This window comes from Rhinopithecus roxellana, chromosome 11, assembly GCF_007565055.1.
Source record: "Rhinopithecus roxellana isolate Shanxi Qingling chromosome 11, ASM756505v1, whole genome shotgun sequence".
Classification (NCBI taxonomy): Eukaryota; Metazoa; Chordata; class Mammalia; order Primates; family Cercopithecidae; genus Rhinopithecus; species Rhinopithecus roxellana.
In genome coordinates, this window is record NC_044559.1 from 13,507,198 (window position 1) to 13,521,638 (window position 14,441).

At 52.1% G+C, this 14,441-nt stretch overlaps 1 long non-coding RNA gene and 1 other non-coding gene across 2 annotated transcripts in view; both read right to left on the reverse strand.

Moving 5' to 3' along the window:
- Nucleotides 1-14,441, reverse strand: part of LOC104662249 — a 133,735-nt gene that overhangs the window by 24,743 nt on the left and 94,551 nt on the right. The window lies entirely within an intron of this gene.
- LOC115900563 lies at nt 7,199-7,316 on the reverse strand. Its single transcript, XR_004060240.1, has one exon. It is a non-coding gene; the product is annotated as a small nucleolar RNA SNORA71 (small nucleolar RNA).

Consider the following 14,441-nt stretch of genomic DNA (forward strand, 5'->3'; position numbering starts at 1 on the left):
ACACATGTCAGGGACCTATTGGTTTAGTGACAGTGTGAAAATCACAATTTTTCTGTCAAGATAGAAAATAGAAACAGAGAAAAACCAGGAGCACCTCAGCATACACCCACTGACAGTGGCTAATGCAGCTCACCATATTTGGGACACCCCCAGAAGCAAGTCTGAGTGCTCCAGGCTTCCCTGCCCCAGCCCCAGCACTGAGCCACACCAGCCTTCACCTCCCAGGAGAGGCGCCTCGCCCCTTGGATCCCTCTGTCTGAGAAAGTAGAGGCATGGCCCTTCCCGCTGCAAGGTCAGCTGCTCCCAATTGCACCATGGTCGCTAGCTGTCCTCCAATGACAGGTCCCAGACAGAGATCGGGTCTCACGGTGGTAAAAGAGCCAGCCTCAATCCCAGGCCTCCTTGCCTTTCATTTAAGGTCAGGAGAAAGCCAGTGTGCCCCAACCCTCCGACTCTGGGCGTGCAGGAGGAGGCCAAGTCTTGAGCAAAACCATGGTGCTGCAAAAGTTGTCTACACATCTCTCAGCTGTGTGGGGGTTCTGTGGCCTGCTCTAGAGAGTCACGGCCCGGCACGGTGGCTCACGCCAGTAATCCCAGCACTTTGGAAGGCTGAGGCAGGAGGATTGCTTGAGTCCAGGAGTCCACGACCAGCCTGGGCAACATAACAAGATTTGATCTCTAAAAAATAAAATAAAATAAAAAATAAAAAATTAGCTGGGCATGGTGGGCATGGTGGTGCACACCTGCAGTCTTTCCTACTCAGGAGGCCAAGGCAGAAGGCTAGCTTAGTCCAGGAGGTCAAAGGTCAAAGCTGCAGTGAGCTATGATCGTGACCCTGCACTCCAGCCTGGGTGACAGAGCAAAGCCCTGTCTCTAAAAAAGTAACTAAATAAAAATAAATTTTAAATAAATTTTAAAAATGGAGAGTTGCCTTTTCTCTATACAACTTCGCATCCCAGGTCAGTCAGCCTGACCGCATTTCCTGCTGTTTCAACTGGAGTGTGGGTGGAAGTATCCTCCTGCCAACTGGAGCCGAGGTGACAGGTTTTGATTGTCCCTTGGCACATGAACAGCGTCTAGACACCCCAGAAGATTGGGACACACTTTGCCGTCAGACAGACCTGGGTTCCCATCCCAGACCCAAAGTCGATGCACCAAAGGTGGTGCATATCTGAGCCCCTCTCTCCTCCGGCGGTCACGGACACAAGTGCACTTCCCTTTCTCCACCGGGGGGATTTTATGAGATGGAAAGTGTGCCTTCAGGTTTCCAGGAAGTGGCTGCTCCAGCACCTAACCCCTTCCACAGCCATCAACAGGGCCTATCTTCAGAAGTCATGTTGCAGCTTAAAAAGTATTTTGCATCTAGAACTTTGTGGAGGCTTTGTTCCCTTGTTGTAAAATGGAAATCACAATTTCACCCTCACACTTTACCCAGAGGCCAGAATAAACTCCCTTCAATTCCTGAAGCACTTCCTGCTTGTGTTAGTCTGGGTCCTACAAGAAGCAGACACCCATATGGGATGCAATGTGTGAGGAATTTATTAGGGAAACGTCCATGTGCGAGAAAATGGAGAGGGGGTGAGGAAAGGCTGGGAGAGCTGCCGCCAGATCCCAGAGCAAGTCTGGCCATGAGTGAAGAAAATATGCTATGCAGTCTCAAGAAGGCTTGGCAAGGCCAAATCTAGGGGTCAGGGCACGGCCCTTATCTACTGGGACACGCCTGTGCACTCAATCGCTGGCTGGGAGCATAGACACAGCGGTGACATCAGAACATGGCAGCTGGAGCTCTCATGGGGCTGTGCTCCCACAGCGAGGTCTTCAGGGCACCCCTCATAGCCACCACAGGGTCCCCTCTCATGTGCCATGCTCCTGCCGACAATACTCCTTTCCACTCTTTGCCTGACGAATCCTGGCTTGTCCAGTGAGTCTAGAAGCAGAGGCTCTTTCCTCCAGGCAGCCCACTCTGATCTCTGTCCCCTTTTCTCACCGGACATTGACTGCTATGTGCTGCAATTGTGTGGAGACTCCTTCTTTCCGCCACTACATGGTATGTCCTGCTGTCACTTACCCACTTCCCAACCCCAGCTGGCCCTGGGCCTGGGACTGAGCCAGAGCTCACAAATATGGACCAATGGTAAAGCAAGATAGATGCCCCCAAGGCTGGCAAGGTGTCTGGATTTGGGAGTGCTGATTCTAGAACCCTTCGTCTGTCCCATTATGAAGCCCTCCAACTCATATTATTAGTCATGGGAAGGGCCTGGGCACCAACTGCTCAGAATGGCAGTAGACATGAGCAGATGTCTGCCCTGCCGCTGCCTCAGCTCACATCCAGGATACTGGGGCCCATGTACCCCTGTGCCAGGAAATAGACAGGTACTCAGCGTCCCTCTGGATTCTGGTCCAGGAAAGACAGATCCAGGAAGCAGAGTTCCACATCAATAAGCAGGAAGACAGAGTCACCAAGCATCCACTGCAAAAGGGACATCTGAGCTCATCTACCTGATAGTCCCCACTGGTGTGCCCCACTCACTGAGCTGTCAATCGCCTTAACCCTCCTGATCACCAGAGGAGGTTCTGGGGCACCCAGGGTCTCCTAATCTGGTCACTCCTTGCCTGTTGATGCTGTAGGCTTTATGAATTGTATCCTACTGTACGCATGCCATGACCTTATAAAAAGGCCAGGAGGCATTCTAGTCTGACCCCATTATGCGGAGGAGGAAACTAAGGCCCAAGAAGAGAAAGGATACCTATTCAGAAGCACCAAGAATGAGGAAGTCTGGGATCTCATCCCAGAGAGCAGCTGGATCCACCATCCTAGAACATCTCAGCTCTGCTGCTACCCACCTCAGTACCCCGTCAGCTTCAGCTCCATCTGGGCCTCCATTCCCAGAGCAGCTTCCCCTCCTCCCACCAACACTGTGGCCCAAAGATCCCCACATCCCTCCTGACATTCTCTGCAAAGAGTGAGCTCATCTCTCCAGCAGCCACCTCCACCTTCTCTGGTTTCCCATCATGGGAAGGCCTCGTCGGGAAAGGCATCATGCCGGAATAGGAAGTTCAGCTGATAAATATGTATGCAGGATTTTTATTACTTAATAGTTGTAAGGTTAATCGTCGTGGTGAACGCCTATATTTAATGTGTCAATGGAGCTGCAAAATGCCAAACTGAATAGCTTTAACACACATTAGTTCTACTTGTGAATCTACAAATAGGAACCTTGTCAGAAAAGTATTCAAACTGAGATCAGTATTGATTGTGGTCCTCGGGAAAGGCACTGGACTGTGACAGTTTAAAATGATAAATGTCTAGAGAATTATTTGCCTGTATTGATAAAAAGAAGCAGATATAAAGCTGACAGTCTCAGAGGAGGCGGCACTGGTGAGTGTGGCCAGCACATCCAGCATCGTTAGGGACTTGGAGCTAATCTCCCCTTTGATATGGAGACGATCCCCAAGGGGTCTGGCCTTGCCCTGTGCTGGGGCTTGTAGTAATTGCAAAGGAGGGGGCTCTCTGGGCATGCTCAGTCTGCTCCTGGGTCCCTGCACTGGCCAACCCACTGTAATTTTGGAAGGGAGCCTTCTGCAGAGACCCAAGGGCTTTTCATTCCATTGCTCACCTCCTGCACAGCAGCCTTCTGAGGCTCACCAAACAAGACTGAAGTCCTCAACCCAGCCTTAGAACTCTCATCCAAACAGCACTGTCTCCTTTCCAACCTCACCACTCAAAGCTCACCCCCACAGAGTCTCTGCAGCAGCAGGACTGGCGGGTTGCAGCTCCCATGAACTCCTCCCCGAAGGCTTCACTCACACTCCCTGTCCATCAGAGCTGAGCAAAGCCAATGCATTCTTTAGGACAAATCAACCCCCACATTCTCTTCAGGTATTCTACTCCAATACCACCCCCTCTAGAAGCTTCCTCCGGCTGCCCTAGTTGGAAGAGCATCCCCTCTCACTCTCAGTCTCCTTACCCTGCAATGATATCTTCTGAGCCTGCATCACCACCTGGAATGCATGTTTATATGTTGATTAAGGTTTGCCCATTTCCCACCCACAATGTAAGTGCCATGGGGAAGACACTCTATTACATTCATCACCATGAGCAGTGTCTGGCACATGGAAGGTGCTAGATAAGCCTTTGTTGAGTTAATGAATGAATGAATGAATGAGTCCTTCAGGAAGCCTTCCAAACCACTCCCAGCTCAGTAATTACCCGTTCCACCCTTCTCTTTAAAATCACTCAGGACCTTTCCTGTCTCTCACCACTCACATCCGTGTTCAAAAACCACCCATGGCTCCCTACTGCCTGAGGACCAGGCTTGAATTCCTGAGCCTGACCTGCAAAACCATACCCCATCTGGGGCCATTCCCAGACTCCACCTCTGCTCCTCTCTTCTGCAGTTTCAGGCTAGGTTTCTACTGCCCTCCTGCTTCACAGGATCTGGCTATGCTCTCTCTGCATACCACCAGCAGGACTGAGGCTTCTGTGGACATCCTGCATGACCCAAGTATGGCTTCGTATCATGGTTGGCTCTCGGTTATACAGCCAAGGATCTGTCCTGTCCTGTCCCCACCCTGGGGCCTGGGTGGCACTGCAGAATCCAGTTTATATCTGAGCTCTGCTTGTTTCATGGGGACCTTAGTCACAAGCCTAGGGGCAGGCACTCATGTTCACATGTGCTTCTACATGGGAACATAGTATCCGGGATGGTACCCAGATACTACTTTAAAATCCCATCTCAGATGGCCTGTTCATTCCTGAGTTTTCTGCTCTCCCTTTCCTGAGTTTTCTGTTCTCCCTTTCCTGTCCCTTCCCGCTGTGCACCCTTGTTTCACAAGACACCAGCTGCACAGGGGAAAGCAGAAGGCACCCACGGGATGTCCTGGCTTTTGTTTCCACAGGCATAAGTCTGTTAGAAAATGTGGAGGCTTTGCGGAGAAAGAAAGCAGGACAGCCAGGCTCTTAGCAAGAAGCAAGGGATCTTGGAAGAAACGTAAATGTGGAAGTATTGCTCCCAAACCAAAAGGAGATTTCCCCAAGCTGGAGGGAGGAGAGTAGTGAAAGCTGTTCCTTGAGAGAGGGACCCTGCCTTCTCTTCTCCTGCTGAGCAACAGCCTACAGCAAAGGCTCCTGGGGAGACCTCTGGGGGCCAGGGCTGGGGAAAGGAAGCCTTGTGCCTTAGTCAAGTCTAGAAGGCAGCAGAGGGCAGGCTGTGCCCTGAAGGGGCCTTACAGGCAGGGAGAGTGAGGGCCCAGGGGCCTGAGGGGTGATACCCAGAGGACCCTCCCTCTGACTCCTGGGATGAACCATGCCCAGAGGGGTAATCTGAGAGGCAGGAGGACAACCCCAGAGGAGCCGAGGTGATGAGTTTCCACCAGCCCCACAGAATGGATCGTGGAAGCAGCTGTGGGACAAGTGATTTGTGTCACCAGCTGAGGGAGGGGACTAAGATTCATGACCTCAGCAGCAGGTACTGCTGCCTGTCCCGCCAGTCTACATGGCCTGACAGCAGGTGCTGAGCTTCCTCCTGTCACTTCATACCTGCCCAGGTTGGTGCCAACATGAATAGGTGGGACTTTGCTACATGTGGAGGGCCGACTTTCTGCACTTCGGCAGATGTTTCCTGCCCACTTCCCATCAGGGAGGCATTTGTCACAAGTGGATCCCTAGGAAGAACCATGGAATGAAGATACAGAGCATGGAACTGCTCACTGCCCCAGCGAGGGCTTCCAGGAGGGGCAGCAGGCAGGCCCCACACTGCACTCACTCTGGGGCCCCGAGACAAGACCATGTGGGGAGAAGGAGCTGTCATGGTCCTTCTTCCACGGGAATACCAGGGTCATCCCGTCCTGCTCCACGTGCTCTTGTCTGCTGCCACAAGCTTCTCCCTCATGCCTCGAGAAAGATCCTGACATTACCTAGAGCAGAGGGACCCTGAAGAGGCCTTGACACTTCCCAGAGTCAATCCACTCACTGTAGAACTAGAGGTGCCAAGGCCCAGAGAGGGCAAGCTGCTCATCCAACATCACACAGCCGCTTAGCAGATCTGAGACCACAAGCAGGTCTCTTGCCTCCCAGGAAGTTACTTCCTCTAGCACCCCATAGTATCTTGCCAGAGTTTGTTTGGGCCTCCATGTAACTGCCAGACCTCCACAGTCACAACAAGGGTCCTCTAGTTAATGTACCTGCTGAGGGACATGTGGCTTCAGCAGGAGTGATGAGAAGTGGACTGAGAATCAGAGACCTGGCTTGTAGGGTCACCTGTGGCACGTCCCATGCCAGAGCCTCCAGGAGTCTGGAAGGCTGATCTCCTCAAGAAGGAAGGGAGGGTCATGGACTAGGCCAATGTGAGTGGGAGTGGGGGAGGCATGGGTGCACGATAAGAGAAGACTCCAGAATCCACCCCCCTATGGTCCTCCAAGAGGCTTGCTTCCAGGCAACTTGTTTTCAGATGTCTTTCACTGGGGCCTCTGCTTACAGTCGTCCCAAAAGGGATTGCACTATTAAAATAAATAGGTGACCCGCCAGCCCCAGCCTGGGCAGACTCTTTCAGAGATTACACTGTGGCTTAGTGGGAGGAACTGCACTTGGGCAAAGGATACCCCAAGAGAGCCTTAGCCTCTGACCCAGCCACTGTCCCAAGGCAAAGTTTTGAGAAGGAACTGAAAACCAGCAGGCAATGTGTGGACTCTGAAGGGGGCTGCCAGGTGCTCTGTGAGACCGCGGTGGTGCTGCCTGGGAAGAGAGCTACCATCATCTTTTCTTTAAAAGGCCACATCCAGGGCCCTTTGCCTGGTTTGAAATAGCTGCCCCTTCTGCAGAGCAGGCCAGGAGCTGCTGCCAAGGAGAACAGGCTGGGCTGGAGTCCAACAGAGACCAGAGAGACACATCTGGCCAGCATAGCCTGGGTGTGCAGGGAGCACTAAAGGAGTGGTGTTTCTGAGTTTCTGGGATGACCAGATTGGAAAACCCACCCAGTCTGCCCTCACCTTTCCCCAGGCCTGGGCTGACACAGATAGAGGGTCAGACAGAAAAAAAGTTTCTTTTCTTTCTTTCTTTCTTTCTTTCTTTTTTTTTTTTTTTAATGTATACCTTGGTTAAAGCCTCACAGACACCAGCACTGAACCTCACACAGGGAGCACTCCATAAGCCAGACTTCAGGTTTCAGGAGGCATCTAAAAGGTGATGAAAAGGAGGAGGTGTGGAAAAACTCCAGAGTTTAGAAGGGACAGCAGTGGACCCTCCAAACAAGGGGAAATGCTTTCAGCAGTTTCTCTCCCTGGACTGTCAATGACCAGGATCACCTTAGAATATAGGGGCGCAAAATTTTCAAAGACCCAAAGGTGAGGAAGGAGGGGAGCCTTGGAGCTTGAAGTGCCTGGCAAATGAGGCAGCGGATACAGTGAGCCTTACAGACTTGAGAGCCTGAGACCCCCGACCCCAGGGGAAGACGGGGAGACTGCAGGAGGACCAGAGACAAATCGCAGGGAGTTTTCAAGAGGCTGGGGAGCAAGAGGTCAGCAACAGAGAGGCCACAGTAGCCTCCACCGACAGCTCAGGCAGTTGACGGATGCCAGAAGGAGATGACCAGGCTCCATGTGGATCGGAGCCGGAGGGCTGCGCACCCCGCTCAGAGATGACAGCCAAGGAGGGCGGGGGACCCAGAAGAAAACAGCTCTGCTGATTGAACACAGGGAGGACAGCCATCTCCCCTGCCTGGGGCATTCCCAATGACTTGGAGCCCCAGTGGGCCTGGGGAGGTGGGCTGTGGGTAGTTGGCCCCTGGTCACTGCTTTGCAAGAGCCGTTCTTGCCCCTCTGCGTCTGATTCCGTGGCATCCTCACACTCCCTCAAGTCGCACTCCCTGTCTGCACAGATGTGACTGTTTTTCTGGAGATATCAAATTCAGCACAATAAAACTAGTTATGAAACACACACTTGTTAAAGGACGTAGCAAAATCTGGTTTTCCGAACCTAGTACCTTTACCACACAAACACGAGAGACTCTAAGTGATCTTGGAGCCCAGTGGTGGTCCAGTGCTTCTGGCAGCAGAAAACTGTTCTTCATGTATAACCTTCCTTAGAAAACTGAATGTAGGACCAATGAAACAAAAGCCAATGTGGTTGGGGTAAAGGAGGTGGGTCTCACCCCTGCCTACCCCCTTTCCTCTTCCCATCTCTGCCAGTGAGCCCCAGGGTTCCACAAATCAAGAGTTTGGAACCTGACAGATTTATCCAATCCCCTAATTTTACAAATAGAAAAATGGGATAACAGAGAGAAAAGGGCACTTGTTCGAGACCACACAGTACCCAGAATTTGGGACCTAGAACACAGTAAGAAGGAACAGTCCTGGTCATTATTTTTCTAGTATCAGAAAACCATGATGAATGCAGTGTGTGAACAGAGGTCCTAGGAGTCCCTAAACAGTCTCAGGCAAAGCTCCTTCCCCTTGGAGAAGCTGCACACCCTCCAGTAAAGAGAAATCCTCTTATTGCTGCAGAAACTGCTCTTCTCCTTCCTGGACTGCCTTCTTGGGTCTTTCCCTCCCTTTCTTTTCAACAGTCAGAGCAGACGCAGCCCCACACAGTTCCCCGACGCAGGGCCTGGAGCCCTCACTCCCTGCCTCTAATTACCCTGTGATAGATGTTGGCGTTGCTGCTAAAGGTATCTGCGTTCAGCCTTTATGGTCATTTTCCAACAGCCCAGACCTTTTAAACTCTCTTGTGGGAGCAGGTTAAGATGATTATGCAGATGGATGGACCCCGGTGCAATATTATGTCAGCGATGGAGATGTAGGAGCTGCAAATGGGCCATGATTACCACCAAGAGGAGGCTGCTGCAGCCACTGCAAGCCGAAGGGAAGTGCACAAGATCCCTGGGCTCCAAGAGCAGCCTCAGACACAACACACACTCACACACACTCCTCCTCAGCCTCTCTAGTTAGTTGTCTGGCTACAGTCAGACTCTGTTCCCATGGAAACGTGAAATGTCAACCATGGCTGTTGGGATGCCAGGAAGACACAGGTCTCCTGGAAAGAGAAGCAGCCAGAACCCAGGGAGGTCCTGCTCTCCAGCTGGCTTGATGAGGCTGGGGAGAACCAAGTCAGATGCAGAGCTGGACCCCAAAGGACAGCACAAAGAGCAGTTCTGGGAACCAGCAGGCTCCGGTCAATCATTAGACAAGGGCGAGGTTATACACCATGGTGTCGATGCTTCAGTCCTGGGAACCTCCTAGAAATGGGCTATGCATTGGGCTCTGTGCTTCCTAGCAGACAAAGCAGAGAGGAAGACACAGTCTCATTCAACCTGGTTTCCATAGATAAAAAGGAACTCTCCATAATTGGCCCTCCTTTTCCTGGTTCTAAAGGTGAGAAAAATGTCTCCCAGCAATTTCCTTGGCACTCTTCCTCCTGCAACAGGCACAATAACTAGCTACTTAAGGGCTGCTTCTCCCAACATCCTGCCTTCAGCACAAGCCCATGATACCATACATAAGTGGAGCTGGGCGGTGAGGCAATGCTACCTGGAACAGAACACACGGCAAGGCAGGGGATGGTCTGACTTTAAATGAAGGAAAGGCGCAGGCTCTTCTGGGAGATGAATGGGCAGCACAACCTTCTGGTAACCCTCCAGAAACAGAGGGTCTCCTTCAGACTGCAGAGTTTATGGTTGTCATCTTGGAAGGGAACCAGTAGGGCAAACATCCTGTGTTCCAAGCAGTGGATGTGGGTGATGTGTGTGGAGCACCTGGAGAAAACAGGTCCCAAATGCAAGACTTACAGCAGCAGGAGCATTGAACACATGGTTGCTCCAGACTCACCCTGGCCTTGGTCTTTGTAACTAATCTTAAGACCACCTGTGAATGGGGTTGACGTTCCATGCTGAAGGACCATGTCTGGGCTAGAGACCCGGGATTGGGTTGAGCCTGGGCCTGAGAAGGAACAGCCATGGGAAGCCAGGGGGCAGTGATGGGGAAACCAGGACAGGGAGGGAAGCCAGGGGGCAGTGATGGGGGAAACAGGACAGGGTGGGAAGCCAGGAGGCAGTGACGGGGGAAACAGGACAGGGAGGTCACTGCCTTTCCCATACAGATCCCTCCCCTGTGTCTGAGTTTAGGAGCTTGAGGAAGCCCAGGACCTGTATCTTCTGAAGCCAGGAACTGGAAACAGACAGAGGTGGATTCTTTCTTGTAATAGAAGCAGGGAATCAACGCCAACTCACATCGTCCCGCACCATGATTAGAAGCCCTCATTAGCCAGGCATCCAGTGACAGGCACTGTCCTGAGTAACGTGTGTTCATCACACCTCTCTATGCCTCATAATGAGCCTGGGAGGGAGATGTAATTATTCCTAGTTTATATGTGGAGATACTGAGGCCTAGAGAAGCTGTAAGACTTTCCCAGGCGTACCCAAGGTACAAAGGGGCAGGCCTGGCAGAGGGAGCCTGCATAGGAGCCCAAGAGACCAAAAGAATCAGCATCAAATGGCCCAGCCTTTGGAGTCAAGCTCATATGGACTGGAAACCCAGTGTGGTTAGTTCCCTAACTGTGCGACCTCAGCCAAGTGATTGAACTGCTCTGAGCTTCAGGACCTTCATCTGGAGGTTGAGGTTAATTATACCCATCCTCAAGAGTCATTGTCAAGATGAGTGAGGTGATGCAGGAAGTGCACCTAGACCCACCACGGCAGGTGCCCACTAACTGCGAGAGAGGGTTGCACTCTGGGAAGGCGAGGGCTGCCCTGTCTAGCGTATCCCTGTACCAGTAGGGTCTCTGAAGACTGGCACAAGATAAATAGGCACTGGTGAAATAGCTGGGGAACTAACGTGGGCTTTTTCCTTCTTGAAAAGCAACATATGCTCATGGAACATGAGAAATGGAAATATGCATTTTTAAAATGTCATGCCAGAGTCCCACCTCCAAAAAAAAATAATCCCTGTTCTGCTTTTTCTTTTAGGTAAATCATTCGAGTCCTGTGGATTCCTCATTCCCAGCCAAGACTTCTGCTGCCGGTATTTTAGTCAAAGACTTCCCCAGGCAAACCAAGCCAGGAATTGTCCTGATGCTCATGTCCCTCCTATTGGAGATAGGACCCAAAGGGAGCTGCCTCGTCCTCCATCCTGCTCAGGTCTCTGCTGCCCACCTATCACCCCCACCTGCTCTTCTGCAATCAATGTGGGAAGTCCTCCCTTCTCAGAAATGCTGGTGACTCAAGTGCTTGCAGCTTAAGGGCTGCCACCATGTGAAGAAAGTGTCCAACTAGGCCCTTCAAAACAGAAGCCTTGGGGTGGAGGGAGGACTGCCCAACAGCTCACTCTGACATGTTTCTGGGAAGTGCTCCCTACTGTGGCACAGTCCCCAGGACGTTTCGTGACCTGCTCCCTGCCTGTCCCTCATGCCTTCCCATAATGTCATCTCCTCTATGCTCCAGTCACACCCAGCATCTTTGCATTCAGCCCCCGCTTTCATGCTTCAATCACTCAACATAAAATGTTCTTCTTGTGTCTGAGTGGCAAACTCCTACTCATCCTTCAAGGTCCCACTCAGACACCACCTCTTCCAAGCCAGGAAGCTTACCCTAAACCCCCAAAGTTGGTGAGTTGGCCCTGCCCTGTGTTTCCACATCCCTGGGCTTGCCTCCACTAGAGTCCGACCACTCTAGTATCACGGCCTGGTCACTCGGCAGAGCAGGAGCTCCTGGCAGATGTGGGATGGTGACTGGTAACTGTTGGAGCATTCTGCCACCTCTGTACGAGTGCACTGGGAGCTGTCCCATATCTATGCCCCCCAGGGTTTAAAGCAGGGCCTGGGACAGAGTCAGGCTCACTGAATGTCCAGGATAGGAAAGTAGGGAGGACATAATGGGGAGGAAGACCACTGGGTGGGAAGACAAGAGGAAGCTGAGTGGGACCCTCCTATGGGTCTGGGGTTGGCTACTTGGGCCCATAATGTGATGAAGAAACACCAACTCCACGCTGAGAAAGCTATTGACAAGCAGGGCCAGCTGGCTGTCTATGGGACGACCACCAAGTGCCCTCTGCTTCTTCTCGCCCCTGTCCCAATCTGGAAGCACTCAGGAGAGGCAAGAGAGAAAACTGCTGAGTCGTATGGACTTGCGCAAGGGCAGAATTCATGGTGAGAAAAATGCCCTCCTCCCCTAAGTCAGGCAGGAGAAAGGCCTCCAGGAGAATCATGCCTAGAGACAGGAATGACTCCAGGAAAAGGAGATCAGCGCCTCCCCACCCCAGCTGGATGCTGGCTGAATGCGGAAGTGGGAAGCGCGGCCTAGGGAAGGGCATAGCATACTCCCCCGGAATGTGAACACAGGAAGTGGTGCCTTCTTGCCTGGCAGTCTCTGCAGGAAGGAGGCTGCAGCTTGCTGTAGAGGCCTGCACTTGCAAAATGAAAACAGACCAAAGCTTAGAGGGCTGGGATCACTGACCCCATGCTTCCTGGCTTTCCCAGGAGAAAGAACCCATGGAGAGGACCTTGAGGCTCCACATACACAAGCACAGAAGTTAGAGCTGGGGCGGGACGTGTGGGCTGCCCAGGTGGCTGCCACCCAGATGAGGTCCTTCCTGGGGGCACACTCAGGAATGAGGGAGGCAAAGTGAAGCTGGACACTGCCCCTGAAGAACCCACACTCACCTTCTGCATGGAGACTACCACTAGAGAGGGGCCACTAATGGGATGGGCAGATGCACACCAGGCAGATGCAGCTTTATCCAGCCCAAGCAAAAGCTGGCCATCTCACTGAGAGGAGGCAAGTGAAGCAAGACGGTCTCCACCCTTCCCATCCTGGAAAACCCAAGAAAGGAGGAAGAAGAGTGGCCTCAAGACGAAAAGCCTGTTTCTCCTTCCCCACTCCATGGAGACAGGTTTGACTCAGCGGTGAGACTGCTGTTTTGTGTCAGACCAGAGGAGGTCCTGATACATGAAAGTGGCCAGAAGTTATGGGACAAAAGGAGTCAACAGAGTGAGAGGGACAGGAGAAAACAAAACCATGTAATAACTCCACTCCACTGTGTGGCATCTTCACTAAACTAGTTACAGGGGGAAGAAAGAGAGGCAGATGAAAGAGGTGCTGCAAGAAAGTAAAAGAAAGAAAGAATTGGGACAGGAAGGAAAGGTAGACTTGGGCATCGGAAGTCAACACTCAGAAGCAGGTAGTAAAGCCAGCACCCAGGTGTCCACATCCTGCTAGCTATTGCTAATCCAAGCTGAACCTCTCAGCAACTGGGCGAGAGTTCCCCTGGAAACAGGCCTACATTCCAGGAAAGGGCCCCCACTCAACCCAAAGTGCACATCAGAGTCACCTGGAGAATCTTTAAAAAATATCTACCCTGACCCTGCTTCAGCCCACCAGAACCCAGCCTGGTCAGAGGGCTGGGAAATGATCAGTTTAAAAACTCCCCAAGGGATTCGAATGTTCACCCAGGATTGAAAACCATAAGACAAGATGACTCTCAAACGGTGGTCTTTGGACCAGAAGCAGCAGCAGCACCTGGGAACTTCTAGGAATTCAGATTCTCAAGCCCTGCCCCTCCTCCACTGAATCAGAGACCCTGGAAGTGGGGCCCAGCAATCGGTTTTGACAAGTGCCCCAGGTGATTCTGACACAGGTCAAAGTCTGCAAACCACTGGACTAGAGTCTACCTGAAGAGAAAAGGTGAAGTGGGGGAGGAGGGAGGAAGTGGTGGTGTGGGCTGTGGGGTAAGGAGAACTGTGGGAGCATGGGGCAGTGATGCCCTTTCCAGGCAAACACACCAGGTCCCTGACATCCCATCCAGGCCCACGTCCCCACGTCCCACTCTCTCCAGTTCTTCAGCTCCCCAAAGACCCATGGGGAAAGCCATGAGCACAAGGCATCCTGTGATGCAGACGGTCTTACTCCAGCACAAAATGCTGAACTCCTGTGAACACGGTCCATGGATTCACTCTTGGTTTCCAAGGCACGTCGGGAGTGAGGGGAACTGCTAGCGCTCCCATTAACCAACCCCGATTAAATCAGCTGAGATTCTCAAAGGCTAGCACCACACAAATGGAAACTAATCATAATAATTTACTAATTGTCTCCAAGCTGGAGTCACTCTAATCTCCATGGACAAAAGACAGCAATTAAAAGTCTTCCAAATTCTAAGAGCTGAGGCTGTACCCTTCTCCCAGCCAGGAGGGTGCAGGTGGCAGGGAGTTGTTCTGAGGACCAGAGAAGCAAGGCAGAGGGAAGGGTACAGGGATGGATGCTTCCTGGATGGGGACGTAGGCAATGATGAGAAGGTCCAGGAACTGAGGAATGGATGCCACCCAGGCTTACTGCTGGGAGTCCTACAAAAGCTCAGCTTGCAGTGGTCAGACTCAGCTGGCCCTGGCTTTTATGCAGCATCTAGCTTCTCTGCCACCTCCTCCAGGAAGCCTTCCCAGGCTGCTGCGTGAGAGAATGGGC